Below are 16227 nucleotides of genomic sequence, written 5' to 3' on the forward strand. Positions count from 1 at the left end.
ATGGTTGTTATACATTTAAGTCTTGAAAGTTGTTGGTAGTTTGTGTTGCAGAACTGGTCTGGAATATGTGCCTTCTAATTCCATATTTCAGCTCAACGAAACAAGGAGAAAGAGAAGGAAACCAAATTTAATGAAGGAAAACCCAGGTTTACTTGCAAGCTCATAATCACACCTTCCTACATCTGATCAGCTTCCACTCCCTTTTTCCTATAATTTCAATTTAGGTGCCTGAATAGAATTATCTCCATTTGAACCACGAGTTTGAATGCTCTTTTTTCGGTTTATTTTTAAAAATTAAAATAGTAATGCATACACATGCAAACTAGAATTCAAAAAGTGTAGAAAAATAGAAAGAGAAAGTAAAATTCTTCCATTTCTTGTCTCAATCCTGGGGCAACTACTTTAGCAGCAATTAAAATTTACATGGTATGTTTATGCCTCAATTTCTGGATATATCAAATTAGGTAGTAACTAGTGATTCCCTGCAAAGAAAGACAAGATCGCTAATATGCTCAATCTTCTATCTCTCTTCTTTATTCCTATATGTCACTCCTAATTTTTGTTAGGTATATTGTTATTGTCACATTTTCAAGGCTTATGTTCTGTTCTGTAAGTGTAATTCAGTTTTAGTGATTTGTACGTAAATTGTAGTATTAAAAACCAACAATATTGTGGGTTGTGATTCAGAAAATATTATTTACTATAAAATAAACTAATGTAATTAAGAGAAGTATAGAAGTTAAACTCTTAAAAGAGAAATTTCTAAGTTTCTCAAATGGATCCTCTTCCTTTTCTACCTTCTTTTCCATTTTCTGAGTCATACTTATCAGCCACTATTTCTTGTATGCTAGTTTGTTCTTCACTTTGGATCTTGTTGTAAGTTTTCTGGAGCATCTCCTCCAGTAACTTTCATATGAAGTACACAGGTGGTAAGAATACTGTAGTTCTTACATATTCAATAATGTATTTATTTTGCTGTTACATTTGGTTGATATTCGTTGACTTCGTAATCATTAGGAGTCAATTACCTAATTTTGGCGATACAAACTATAACATTGTCTTAACTGTTTCACTGACTGCTCTAAGTTCATGGGATTGTTCTGAGATTCAAGGAAGATAAGTCATAAAACAACCACTGACATTCATAAAAGGTCTATATAAATGCTTGATAGTGTAGCTCATGTGTCAGGTACCATGCTAAGCAATTTACATTCGTTTTCTCATTGACTTCTTTCAACAATCCTGTAAGATCAGTACACTTATCACTCCCATTTTAATGATGAAGAAACAGAGGCTCAAAGAAATTAAGTAATTTGATCAATAAACACCTCACTAGCTAGTGGGCAGTAGAGTCTTCTCCTGCTGTTTTAACAAATCCCATGTTAAAAATATGATACTAAAAATGAAAGCTGTTTACCACCATTATCATCATCTCAGGTTCATTTTTTCAACCATGTACCCTGTGAACTGACTTAACCATGTAATTAAAAATCAATCTATTATGGGTCTTTAATGTAGACCAAACATCTTGCAAGATCTCTTAGCTTAGCTTGACCAACTCCTTCCTTGACTTTGACCAATTCATTTCTCCAATTTGTAGGAAACAAAAGAAACTGGGATGGAGATTTGGTATTAAGACATTATCCTTGCAGATAAACATGATACTAATGATTCCTATCAGTACCTCAAGGGCTATGAATTATCACAGCTTTTTTTTTCTTCCATAGCAGAGTTAGATTTGCCTCAATTCACTCATATTCTTTCAGCCAATCTCCACAGTCATGCTAATGAGTTACTAAGGGATAGGGCTGCAATTGTTTGGGACTATGGATAAGAATAATGAATAATGAATAATGTTTATGAGATTCACCCTCAAAACTTGTCCTCATTAACACACTACTCTGACCCAAACTCTACCTACCCCACTCATTCCCATAAAGGGGTAGCTTTAGATCTTATGTGACTGGGGCTACTGTTAATTAGATCGGGGTGAACACATGACCTGGGGGTACCATTCATTCACTAGAAGAAAGCTGATCAGATGATTTTTTTACTAAGCTGATCAGATGGTCAGATGACTTTTTACTAAGAATCAGATGGAAGGTCCATGAACAACTACTGAGATTACATGAGGCTACTAAGGTGCCTGAAGATTCTTGGTTCTTTCCCTCTCTGGGCTTCTTGTTTCTTGAAATTTATTATGTCTGTATCCTACAACAAACCTCTCTTTTATTGATCAAATTGGAGTAAGTTTTAGTTCCTTGCAATCAAACATCACCCAGCCAAGAGAAAGCTTTTAAACTTTCCTTAATATCAGAAAAAAAACTCTTTGGAAGTGCAAATATGCCAAAGTCCATCCAGTAAGGAGCATGAAATGGTATGTATCAGACTTGAAAGAGTTAACTTGCCAACCAAAAACTAAAGACTTGACTTCCTTCTCTTCAGTTGGGCCCAGGTTAATTTTGGTTGATGATAATGGTTATAAATGGTTTTTTATTTGAGAGGCATGGGACATACGTGATGAATGTGAGGACGATCATATGTCTTATAAAGAGCTAATTGTTTGTGAAAGATGCTCCAAAAGTGACACACACAAATCTGATATACCCTGGCGGCCAGGTCTTCTACAACAATTTCATTAAACCAACCACCATTACATGAAAACATAATGTGACAAAACAGATATTGTCCTCTTTGACCTTGGCAGGATATGGAAATATTTAAAAAAGATCCAATACTTTTTTTTTAATAAACAACATTGTGAAGACCTAATCATCCTGCATACTAAATTCAAGCACAGGACTTATAAGCCAACCATTTTCTCATTAACACTGTTGTTAATTTTTCATGCTGCATCCAATTTTCTCCATGTCTCAGACAAACCACTTACTCTAATTTATTAGCTTAAGAATTGCCAAATTGCAAAGGTAAGAAAAAAATATATGTTTCTTCTTTCCTCCAGAATTAAGACTCCCATCACAGAGAAATGGAATTCTTGATTCGAGAAATCATTTCTTCTAATCCTTTAAATTGGTATTTTATCAATTCTCTGTCCTCTGGAATGTTGGCAGGCATCACACAGAGTAGAACGTAATGTACTGTTTTGTGTCTTTGTAAAAGTCATTTTGCATTTATCTTCAGAATTATTTTATCCTTTTATGAACAGATTAACATATTTACTCGTGTAAATGGACAATGGGTGAAGATTAGAAAGGTTTCGTTTGTAGCGAAGACCTCATTCATGTAGAGTCTCAGTAAATAAATTCATAGAACTAGGTTGAATTACCAGCTAAAGTTTATAAACTGCAGATACCAAATTATGGTCATAAACTCTAACCTTTAAAATTTTGTTTAAACAGAATAGATAAAACATATTGGGAGAAAATATATATATTACGAGGATGTACATATTTAAACTTTTTTTTTATTATTTTTTTATTTTTTTGAGACGGAGTCTCGCTGTCACCCAGGCTGGAGTGCAGTGGCGTGATCTCAGCTCACTGCAAGCTCTGCCTCCCGGGTTCACGCCATTCTCCTGCCTCAGCCTCCTGAGTAGTTGGTACTACAGGCGCCCACCACCACGCCTGGCTAATTTTTGTATTTTTAGTAGAGACGGGGTTTCACCGTGTTAGCCAGGATGGTCTCTATCTCCTGACCTTGTGATCCGCCCGCCTCGGCCTCCCAAAGTGCTGGGATTACAGGCGTGAGCCACCGCGCCTGGCCCATATTTAAACTTTTTAACAAGTTTGTATCCATATATACTTTTTTAAAAAAATACCAGTCTGACAACAAAGACAGACCGAAACCTCAACACTGTATTAGAGAAACATTTAAAGTATTAAGCTTGTAGTAATATCTTTCACTGTAATTAGAGATAAGTATTTGTGGAGAGTTTATTTATTTATGTTTAACTTTTTTTAGATGCAAGAAAGATTTTATGGCAGTCAAGAGATCAGGGTTATACAGCATATTACTTTTTAATTTCTTAGAGATAGGATCTTGCTCTGTCATCCAGGCTAGAGTAGAGTGGCACAATCACAATTCACTGTAACCTCAAGCTCCTGCATCAGCCTCCTGATCAGCCTCCTGAGTAGCTAGGACTACAGGTGCCTGCCACAACACCCAGCTAATAACAAAATATATATATTTTTAGAGATGGGGGTTTTGCTATGTTGCCCAGGCTGGTCTTGAACTCCTGCCCTCAAGCAATCCTCCCACTCCTGCCTCCCAAAGCTTTGAGATTACAAATGTGAACCACTGCACCAGGCTCTATGGAGAGTATTTTAAGTGCCTTAATGGAATGAAAAGGAAAATACCCTAAAACTGTAGGAAAGTCTGGGAAGTGTCCAAAGCTTTAGATGATCAAGGCCCTAGCCATTCTTTATTATTTGGGTGTCCATTCCAATATTACTTTGCTGATGACAGTGTTAATATTAGCCAGACATTTCCTAAATCTTTGAAGACTAGAGCATGCACTCATTAACCTGTCATGGGACATCATCCAAAGAGTGAAAAGTTTAAAAGGACTGAAACTTTAATTCCCAAAATTTAACATTAGCCAGATTTCTCTGGCTTATAGACATGTACTCCAAACTACATCATTCAAGATCAATTACTTACCATTCATTTCTTTTTCCAATACATATTGTTAGGTAACATGGGGTACCTTAAAATGTTGCCGTACCTTAAGATGGGGCCGGTTCCGGGTTCTTCTCCCCTCCTTGACCGGGCACTGTCTGAACCTGGTTCAAAGGAGGGCCAATCAGAAAGAAGCATCTCCCGCCTTCCCTTGGGCCTGCCCCTAGCCCAATCCACATAGGCCCAAGGGATATAAAACCCAGCACACCAGCAGCCCTCTCTCTCCTCTTCCTACTCTGCTCGATACCTCCAATAAAGATCTCTTGACCGTGACCGGTGTAATTTGGTCTCCGCCCGGCCCCTTTCATTGGTGCCGTGACTCGGATCGGGACTCCCCACCCCCCTCGGTGGGATCCCGATCCCTTTCGGGCTCAGTCCAGACCCCGGCCTGTCTTCGCTCATTTTCCTGTTCGCCGACCTCCTACGCCCAACACCCGCCTCATCTCCGTAAGTCTCCCCTTCCGGTGTCCGACACCAGTCGACCAGCTCCCGCCTCGGCCGCCCACACGGCTGCCGTAAATCCTATTTTAGACTCAGCCTCCAGGGAGCAGGGTTCCCTCCTTTTCCTCCTCACTCGCCAGGCCTGGGCCCCTTCCCCTTTCTCGCTCCGAAAATCCTGGTACCAGGTGGCCCACGGCCCTCAGCCTCCTAGAGGCCCTCAGTCCTTTCATTTTGGTGACGACCGACTCGAAGGGTCTGACTCACAGCATGGTCATCGGCTGGTAAGGGACGCCCTGCCCAGCCCCTTGCCATATATTTCCGTAAACCCCCTCTTCTCATAATGGGAGCCTCTGCATCCCTGCCGGCCGACTCTCCCTTACAATGCCTTTTAAATAACTTATCAGCCCTTGGTTTGGCTGCTGATCTCAAACCTACACGCCTCATTAAATTGTGCACTCAAAACTGACCCACCTACCCCCTAGACAACCAAAACAGATGGCCCACTTATGGGTCCTTTGATCCCAACCTTCGCCGGGATCTCTACGACTATTGTCAGCGAACAGGAAAATGGGCAGAGATCCCCTATGTTCATGGTGTCTTTCTTCTACGGGACAAACCCAACCTCTGCCTCCCTTGCAAGCTGCAACACCTTATCGCTGCTCTCAAGCTACCAACCTCTCCTTCCGCTCCCAACTTTGATCCAGCCGACGAACCCCCGCCATACCACCACCCTCCACCTCATCTTCCGGTCGCCGCTCAACCAGTTGAAACCGGCTACCAACCCGAACCACACGAAGAACCAAACTGCTTACGCCCCGCTCTCATGCATCTCCTAAGTCCTCTTCTCTGGCTTTTCGCCTCTCACATCTTTACACTTTCCTCCGCTGGCGGGCCCTCTTCCCAGCCCTATTCTCACTATGATAGAAAACGGCTGGGACCCTCTCTTCCACATGTTCCACTTCGCCGTCTGGCTCCCACATCAACAAACACACCCCCTTCCTTTATTATACCACTAAAAACAACGCCTCCTCCCAAGCCATACATATCGACAACCCCGCCGACTCGGTCTGGGGCCAGTCAGTTACAGGAGGCATATATCCCAGCAATGCCTGGGCATATCCAACTCAAACCATAACTCTTTCCCGTTCCCTCAAAGAGTCCATCTCTAACCAAACCTTTAACCAGCTTCTCCTCAGAAACTACCAGCTCCTAGCGACTTGTGAAGACACAGCAGACTCCAGAGACAGTCTCACAGCCTGCTGACCTCTTAAACGGCCAACGACCGGCAACAGATACCCAGGACTGGGGGGGGAGGGGGTAGGCCTGCCCTCGCACCCTATATTAACTGCCAACTTCTTTTCTCTTCGGGCAGACCAAACTCTACCCCTAGTACCCCAGATAGCTACAGCAAGCCGATTCTACCAATTCTAAAACACCCTTTGCTCAGACATCTGGCTCATTGCCAACCCATCCCTACCCCTCAACTGGCTCACGGCACTGGAGGACAAGGAACATTCATGGACTTCACGTCTAATGAAGTCTTCATGTATAGCGCCCTATTGCTTGGCCTCATACTCATACTGTACCCCATGCACAACCATGACAATTCTCCCTGTGCCCCCTCCCCACAGCGCCCCTACTCAGCAGGAAGCAGCCAGATGAACCACGACGCTTATTTTCCCCCATTTAAGAAAACAAAAAGGGAGGAATGTTAGGTAACATGGGGTACCTTAAAATGGCGCCGTACCTTAAGATGGGGCCGGTTCCGGCTTCTTCTCCCCTCCTTGACCGGGCACTGTCTGAACCCGCCAAAGGAGGGCCAATCAGAAAGAAGCATCTCCCGCCTTCCCTTGGGCCCGCCCCTTGCCCAATCCACGTAGGCCCAAGGGATATAAAACCCAGCACACCAGCAGCCCTCTTTCTCTTCTTTTCCTACTCCGCTTGATACCTCCAATAAAGAAAGCTTGCCGGGCGCAGTGGCTCACGCTTGTAATCCCAGCACTTTGGGAGGCCGAGGCAGGCGGATCACGAGGTCAGGAGATCGAGACCACGATGAAACCCCGTCTCTAGTAAAAATACAAAGAAAAAATTAGCCGGGCGTGGTGGCGGGTGCCTGTAGTCCCAGCTACTCGGAGAGGCTGAGGCAGGAGAATGGCGTGAACCCGGGAGGCGGAGCTTGCAGTGAGCCGAGATCGCGCCACTGCACTCCAGCCTGGGTGACAGAGCGAGACTCCGTCTCAAAAAAAAAAAAAAAAAAGGGATCTCTTGACTGTGACCGGTGTAGTTTGGTCTCTGCCCGGCCCCTTTCACATATCATCAAACATTTTTTATTATTGTTTTATTTTTTATTTTTATTTTATTTATTTTTTTAGATATAGCATCTTGCTCTGTCACCCAGCCAGGAGTGCAGTGGCACAATCATGGCTCACTGCAGCCTCAACCTGCCAGGCTCAAGCAATCTTCTTGCCTCAGCCTCCTGAGTAGCTGGGACCACAGGTGCATGACATGACCCTCAGCTAATCTTTTGGATTTTTAGTAGAGACAAGGTCTTGCCAGGTTGCCCAGGCTGATCTAGAATTCCTGAGCTCAAGTGATCTTCCTGCCTCAGTTTCCCACAGTGCTGGGATTAGAGGTGTGAACCACTGTGCCTGGCTAAACATTCTTAAATGAATTTACTGATACTTTTTTCCTGTTTATACATATCATGTCCCCCAAAAAGTGTTATAAAAATAGCTTCGTTTTTGAAAAATCAGTAGAGGAGATTGTGACTGTGTGTTATAGGACAGCAGGTGGAGAAAACAGAACAGCACCACTGATTTTCATTCCCATCACTTGGAAAGAAACAGGTTCATTTGCCCTGGTGCTGTGGTTAAGGCTAGTAGTTAAGGCTTTGGTTGGGTTCTCTCTTTGGCCTAACTCTGGACTGAATCTTATGCTAAGTAAAGTGCCCAGCACAGGAGGGCCTTATGATATCATTTACCTGTTGCATGGCTGTAAAGATACAGATGTCCAGTGCTGACCTCAATCTAACTTCCTTTAAGTGCAAGTCACTGGCCACTAAAAGCACATGAAAAGATACGTACTGGGTGTGCCATCGCACTTCTAAGCCTCATCCCTAGAATAGGGCTAAAACTGAATATTTTTACCTTTCTATGGGTAGCAGAAGCATTTTCTTACAAACTAAAGGAACTATATCCATAGATTCAACTGAAAGAAGGTCAACTATAATTTTTCAAAATTTTCTGATGAAAGGGAACTACATAAGATTTTTTTTTTTTTTTTTTGAGACGGAGTCTTGCTCTGTCACCCAGCACCCAGGCTGGAGTGCAGTGGCACGATCTCGGCTCACTGCAAGCTCCATCTCTCAGGTTCACACCATTCTCCTCCTCAGCCTCCCAAGTAGCTGGGACTACAGGCACCCACCACCATGCCCAGCTAATTTTTTGTATATATATATATATATATATATATATATATATATATATTTTTTTTTTTTTTTTTTTTTTTTTTTTTTAGTAGAGACGGGGTTTCACCGTGTTAGCCAGGATGGTCTCGATCTCCTGACCTCGTGATCTGCCTGCCTCGGCCTCCCAAAGTGCTGGGATTACAGACGTGAGCCACCGCACGTGGCCTACATAAGATTTTTAGAAGGGCTAACGTATCCCTCCTTTCAGAATTGCCTCTAAGTCAGCAATAATTATTTGGGGGTTATGAAAGGAGAATGTCTCTACTGAATTGCTTTTAACATTGGTCCAAAGTGGTGGTGATGAAGGGGTTCTTTAAATAGTTTTGAGAATGCTGAGCTTTAAAAACAGTGGGTGATGTCCTCAGCATCCCAGCCAAGCTATTCACTGCAAATACTACGAACAACCGCAGAGCTACTGACATGGATATAAATATTCATATCAATAAATTGGATACTGCTGAATCCCAAGTATAGTCAGAATAACCTGCATATTGTCACTTTGCTGGAGATACGTGATTTATTTCTTGAGAAAAGTCTTCTTTGAGAGTGACATCCTCACAAAAGTCTTATGTGCCATTGTGGTGGAAAAGCCCATCACAGACAGATTGTGATGAGGAGTCCAGCTCTCCTGGTCCCCCATAAAAGCCAGCAGACCTCATATTAATAAAACAACCAGGCTACTCACCTGTCCTGAGATCAGAGAGACAATTCTATTAATTTATAATTTTGAGAAAGATAGTGATCAAAAGATATACAGAAGTCATACATATTGACCTGGGAAATCTAAAGGTTCATTCAGTTTTGGGTCAGGACCATTTTCTCCTTCCTATTCCTATTCTCCCACCCCAATCTTAGCTTTTTATTGAGTAAACTTCTTTGCATAATCTCTGAACCCAAACACATTTTATTGTTATTCCTGGATGCTGTGCTCATGGATATCTCACTTCTTTGGGAAAATGACCTAATAAATAAAAATGTGAGAAGTACAACGCCAACTTACCACAGTTTCTGAATCTCAGAACACAGATTCCATTCATAAGATGTGAAACCAACATATTGCTTCCACTGCAGCTTACGATTAGCTCTGGATTTTTAATTTTGGTTATTCAGCCCATTAGAAAACAATGTAGGCCGGGCGCAGTGGCTCATGCCTGTAATCCCAGCACTTTGGGAGGCCGAGGCAGGCAGATCAGAAGGTCAGGAGATCAAGACCATCCTGGCTAACACGGTGAAACCCCGTTTCTACTAAAAATACAAAAAAAATTAGCCGGGCATGGTGGCGGGCAGCTGTAGTCCCAGCTACTCGCGAGGCTGAGGCAGGAGAATGGCGTGAACCCGGGAGGCGGAGCTTGCCATGAGCGGAGATCGCGCCACTGCATTCCAGCCTGGGCGACAGAGCGAGAGTCCGTCTCAAAAAAAAAGAAAAGAAAAGAAAACAATGTAGGAAGTTGTTATCCTTTGTACACCTTATTTCAATTTCGCTGGTACTCGGAAATATAGCCAGTCACAGGAAAGAATTAATATATTAGACATAGCATCATTGAGGTACATACACACATACATTCGCCGAAAATACTTTAATGCAGAAACAATGTGTGATGAGTATTGTTATTTTTCTTGTTCCTACAGAATTGATTTCAACAAAATTTCTCAGGTGAAACCTTCCAAGTTACATGTTTCAGCTGTTTGAAACAAGAACTAAGAAGGTAAATATAGTATTTCAAACCTCATCACAATTTATTAATGCTACAGAGAGGAATACTGTGTTTAATGTCCCAGGATCTCTATGCCATTTGATGCTTCAAACCTTTTATCTTCATTATCACCATCGTCTAATGAGACAAAAGCTATGTGGAGTGGCTCCTTCTGTTATTTGAGACAGTAGTAGATCCTACTTAAAGATGCCATACTTTGGCTTCTCTCAAGGAATTTTCGGCTGGTAAGAATTACCTTGATGTTCCTATTTATTTTCAATTTCTGATCTACTACTATGCAAAACTCAGAGGAAGAAGGGGCTATATGTCTTCAGCATGGGGAGATGGAGTTCAAGGAAGTGAGATGAATTAAAAAAGGAAAAGAAAATGCACTCAGATATGTAATACACTTTCTCTTCCTGTTATGAGTTCCAGAGAGCTCATGAGGGAATCTCATTGCTTGTTCAAATGCCCACTCATAGCCAAAGGCCAAAGCCCTAGTTTTCATTTCCCATCATCCAACCCTAGTAGCCATACCCAGAAGAATACAAGGTCTTGCATCCAGGAGTTATATACCACCATGGAGACCTGGCCTAGCTTCCCAGGAAACACTGGTCAGGAGGATACCATTATAGCCCAGACCAAAGTCACCCTTCAGTACAAGCTGAGAGATGCACAGAGAAATAAGTGCTCAGGGCAGTATTTCTCCAGAGAGCTATTTTGGATTCCACATAAGAGTAATGGTGGCCTTGGATAAATCATTCCTCTCATTTATGTGCTGAATGGGAGAAAACAAGTCAACAACTGATGCATGCAAAAGCATTTGGAGGTGATGGATGGAGACATTATGGTGCATTTCGTCAATGGCATGCCATTAGAGAAAACCATTTCATAGAGTAAATTAAAAAACAAACCAGCTACGTGACACACTTGGAATTGCCACTGGCCATGTGGGTTTTTCTCCTTCAGGAATGAAGCTACTTGGGATTGACACTGCCATTAGCATGCAGACTCCCTTTCCTAGGCTAGCTGCCTGTGCTTGTCTGAGTTTTATGCCCCACTTCGCATGTCCCTGTATCTATGGCCACTCGTGTAACTGGAGAAACCTGTGTATTCCAGACCCTAACTTTCTTTTGTTGTTGTCTTAACTATTATTTACATCGTTTATTACCATTTACCTTCATGTGTCAATATGTTGTTTTCTTCACCTAGTTATAAAGACTCTTTCATGGTAAATACTGGGTCTTACAAATGAAGCTTACTAGCACAGCACATGGCTTATGGTGTTCAGTAAATATTTGTTGATTTCATCTGTGATTGATTTTGCCTATTTTTCTCGCATACCTGGCTGTTATTTGCCAAATAGTGATTAATTCATTAAGAAGGTGTTTCTTCAGACCTAGATGCTGGGAATGCAGATAGAAGGCATGGTCTCTGACCTTGGGGAGCTCATATGCAGACAAGCAACAGTCACAGCTGGACGTATGTGTGGGAGGCTATGGCAGCACCAAAGGGGGGTGTTCTGGGTCAAGGTAGGTTGGGGGATCCAGAAAAGGCTTCCAGAAAATAGGAGTCCCTTTCAGGATTATGTAGTTGCTACCTAAACATGGTAGCCCATTTGTGCAAAGGCATGTTGGTGAGCCCGTGCAAACAGGGAGCATTTGGGTTCAAGTCATTTGTAATTTCAGGATCTCCAACTGAAAAAAGCTCAACCTATTCCCAAAGTCATCAACTAAGGTTGGGACAGAAATGGGCTATGAAATCACAGGCCCTTTCTCCATGGCAAGCAGGCTCTGGGAGCATTCAGATGCACCTCATGGTAACTATGGCTTCGTAAAAATCAAAGCTGATTGATGGGAGGAGGCTCTCTGTGTTCGTGTGTTTAGTCTACCCATGCTTTTAGTTCCACTGTGGCTGTGCTACCTAATGGAAATGCATTTCTCTCTCTCACCATTACCCAGATATAGAAGCTGTCGGATATGAAAAAGCCTTTTTACCTCAAGATTTTTGTCTTGTAAGGCATCCCTAATTCAGGAAGGAAATGAGGAGGAGTCGCAAAAACCCACCACAAATGTTTTGTCAGATAGTTCAGAGAGAGAGAAAGTTAAAGAACTCATTTTCTGTATGGTTTCTTACACAGTCCAGTTCAAGGAATTAGCTTTCTCTCATGAAGGGCTGTGGCCATCAGAAAATAATATACATTTTTATTTTTGCCCTCTGCCCCTGCCTTTTTTTCTTTTTTTTTTTCTTTAGGAAATTACAATTGGCAGAATAAAAATCCTCCACCCAGGGTCCTGTCGATATCAACGTATCAATTCTGACAAATCCACTGCGAGATGGGAATGATTCCTTTTTCACAAGTGTGGAATCTGAGGCTGAGAGAAATAAAAGAGCACATCCAAGGCTACTCAGCATGTCTGATTCCAAAGTTGGGGGCTCTTACCAACACCCAACAGCTTCCAGACCTGACATACACATGTATGTCAAAACGCATGACAAAGAGCCATCATGTTCTGAGGTAGAAAAGGCAGAAACTGAGCACCCATCTCTCTTGTAGAAGGAGGAATTGGAAGCCTATCGGAATTGTTGCAGGTGGACGGGTTGAAGAAAAGGAAAATGAATCCTCATGGGAACATTCATGGGAAACTTTCCTCAGATTCTGAGGTTTCTTTCAAATAATCTTGTTTTCTTTTCACAGATTGGCAGCTTGTCCTGTGCTACAAAATCACACTATGTCAGGCCAAAACTGATCTCTCCATCTTTGATTATTTCTGAATGTCAGGCTGAAAAATCAGTTCATGCTCAAAATGGAATGTCCAAATGCCGAAGTGGGGCATTATCTTTGAATTGCTCTGTGACCATGGTGATACCACTGATCCTCTCTGAACCTCTCCTGATCTCCAGAGGCTGACTTTATATTGGGGCACCAGGGAAGACTGGTGCTTCTCAGGGAGTTTTCTGAATCAGTGTTTTTCTCTCCCATGGAAAAGCAAAGTAAGAGGAGGAAGGTAGAGGGGACACTTAGAAAAGGGAGGGAAAAGTAGCTCTAAACTTCTGGAAGAGCCATGCTAGAAGGCCGACACATCCTGCTATTGGACGCAAGATAGGAGAAAACAAAACAAACAAACACAAAAGCAAACAACAACAACAAAAAAAAACGTTTTGTGCTAAGAACCTGACATCCAGAAGTGGTCCTGGAGCCTTCCGTGAAACCACACATTAAGACCATCCCATCCTGGAACCTTCCCCACAAGCAATTGTTCCTACCCCATACCTAGCAGTGTTTCCAAATGCTTCAGCTCATGGCCAAATCCTTACAACAAAGTAGATCTTAATTCACTTTTGTTTAATAATTACACAAAAAGCATCTTAAAACTTTCAGGAAAGTGGGAATAGGGCATGAAAAGAGACTAGGAAGCAAAATAAAATCTGGATGTTGACTCTGCCAAAGCTGCACATCCTTGCTGGATGAGCGTGGGGAATGGGGCATTATTCTGAGACACAGCGAGTGTTTTATCTGCAATTGACAAATCCCAAATCCTCCCAGCTTCCGTTTCTCCCTACTTAAGACCTAGGTCACGGTATTTATTTACTTAAATGATGGAGATGAAGGCAGGCTTAAGGCTGGCCACCTGTCAGAATAACAGTGACCTGTTTCTAAAGGGATTTCAGCAACCTCCCAACATAAGACAAAAGGGGATTGTGTGAAAAACAGATAGAAAAGAATTCACTAATTGCACTAAAAGTGGATGGTGAGGTGGAGAGGAAAGATTGCAAGGGCAGAGAGATGCTGTGAGAAATAAGCAGATCTGTGGGTGCCCTTCTAAGCAACTTGAAAGAGGAGAAACCCCCTTCTCTTCAGAGATTAGAAGTGATTTTGCAAAGAATGATAGCCAAACTGGGAAGTTAGGCTCCCTTATCCGCCTCCCACTAATGCCCTTGGGCTTCTTCCTATCCTTATGAAGAGAGGCTTGTTATGGTTCCTAAGCAATGCAAACAAACTTTCTCAGAAACAATACCGCTGCTGCTTTTGAGGTTGGAGAGTCAACAGACAGAATCCTGCCTGAAAGCCAGGGACAGGGACGGTGGCTCAGGCCAGTAATCCCAGAACTTTGGGAGTCGGAGGCAGGCGGGTCACCTGAACTCAGGAGCTAGAGACTGTCCTGGGCAACATGGGGAAATCCTGTCACTACAAAAAATACAAAATTAGCTGGGCACGGTGGCATGGGCCTGTAGTTGCAGCTACTCAGGAGGCTGAGGCAGGAGAATTGCTTGAGCCCCGGAGGCGGAGGTTGCAGTGAGCTGGGATTGCACCACTGCCACTCCAGACTGGGCGACAGAGCGAGACTCTGTCAAATAAATAAATAAATAAAATTAATTAATTAATTAATTTTTTAAAAAGGGTACAGAATCCTGCCTGGGGAATCTAAAGACAAAGCATGGGTGACCTTATTTAACAAACACATGTGCACCACTTACTAGATGTCAGACAGTGATCTCCAACAATGGACTCATATGGCACTTAGAACAACTTCCTCCTCCTCATCACCCCCGTTTTACAGAGAAAGTGAGTACCCAGGCAAAGAAATCAGCACTAGTCTGAGGTGGGGCCAGTATGTGGGCAGACACGCTGTCCCAAGGGTCTGTGCTCTTATCCACTGTGCTGTGCTGGGCCTCAGTGGAGAGGATGAGGTGCCATGTACAGCTGTCATAGAGCCACATTGCAGGGTGTTTCAGCGAGCTGCTACTTGAGGGATAGGATATATCCCCAGGCTTGTGCCAGTCTCTCTTTTTTTTTTTGACGGAGTTTTGCTCGTCGCCCAGGCTGGAGTGCAATGGCACTCTCTCAGCGCTCACTGCAACCTCTGCCTTCTGGGTTCAAGTGATTCTCCTACCTCAGCCTCACAAGTAGCTGGGATTACAGGCACGTGCCACCATGCCCAGCTAATTTTTGTATTTTTAGTAGAGACGGGGTTTCACCATGTTGGCCAGGATGGTCTCAATCTCTTGACCTTGTGATCCGCCGGCCTCGGCCTCCCAAAGTGCTGGGATTACAGGTGTGAGCCACCGTGCCCGGCCACCAGTCTTGTATCAGCTCTCAGAGGGCATCAACTTATCCAGTCCAGGCAAAGAATGATTAAAAGGGCATGGGCTATGGACAGATCTGCTTTTGAACCTTCCATTTTTCCTAGGGAAAGTTATTTAATTTTGGTACATCTTACTTTCCTATCTGTAAAGCGAGGCTTATATGACCTTACCCAGGATTCTGTGAAGATTAGAAACAAAATACACAACCTGTTCAACAGAGTGCCTGGTGATGGAAGGATAGGAAGTGCCCAATTTGTAAGAGCTGTTTTGAATATTTTGTTGTTGTAAGGCCCAGTGTAGAAAGCTCTGGGCATCTGGACAGTGTTTACAAATCCCTCAGAGGCAGTTCGTGCATATGAAATGGTGGACTGGCTGAAGAAAGCTTTATCCACAAATGAGTCTGCCATCTAGATTTAGTACACTGGGTAGCTTCCTGCCTCCACAAAATGGAAAGCAATTTTAGTAAGTGCTTAGCTCAATTAGTTTGTGTCCAGACGTACTCTCAAGGGCTGTGCATACATACTTGTGATCATGATTACCCACCTATCTCTAGGAGGCTTGTTTTTCCAGAAGCCAGAGGCCTGAGTCTCTGGCTTCTGGTACACTAACCAGGTGAAATTTCCATTCAGTAGCGTACCTCTCACTCCAACCCCCTAGGATGGGGCTTGAAGTGAACACCCTCTTCTACTGATGTAGAAGGTCAAAAAAGGGTCGTCCACTTGTCATAGTACCTCTTTCGGTCCACGTTAGCTGCAATGGTCATGAGCTCCCTCTGGGAAGCCCATGGGAAGCTCAAGCATCTGCTCTGCAAGCTTGGACCCAAATGTCCAACACAGCCTATGGTGACATCGAAGATACTTAATAACTATTAACAACTACAACAGACCAAGATGGTTACAT

The 16227-nt window shown here is 43.0% G+C and overlaps 1 protein-coding gene across 1 annotated transcript in view; it reads right to left on the reverse strand.

Moving 5' to 3' along the window:
- MPPED2 (metallophosphoesterase domain containing 2) overlaps window positions 1-16227 on the reverse strand; it is a 207912-nt gene that overhangs the window by 12200 nt on the left and 179485 nt on the right. The gene's annotated exons all lie outside the window — the stretch shown is intronic.

This window comes from Nomascus leucogenys, chromosome 15 (genome assembly GCF_006542625.1).
Source record: "Nomascus leucogenys isolate Asia chromosome 15, Asia_NLE_v1, whole genome shotgun sequence".
NCBI lineage: Eukaryota > Metazoa > Chordata > Mammalia > Primates > Hylobatidae > Nomascus > Nomascus leucogenys.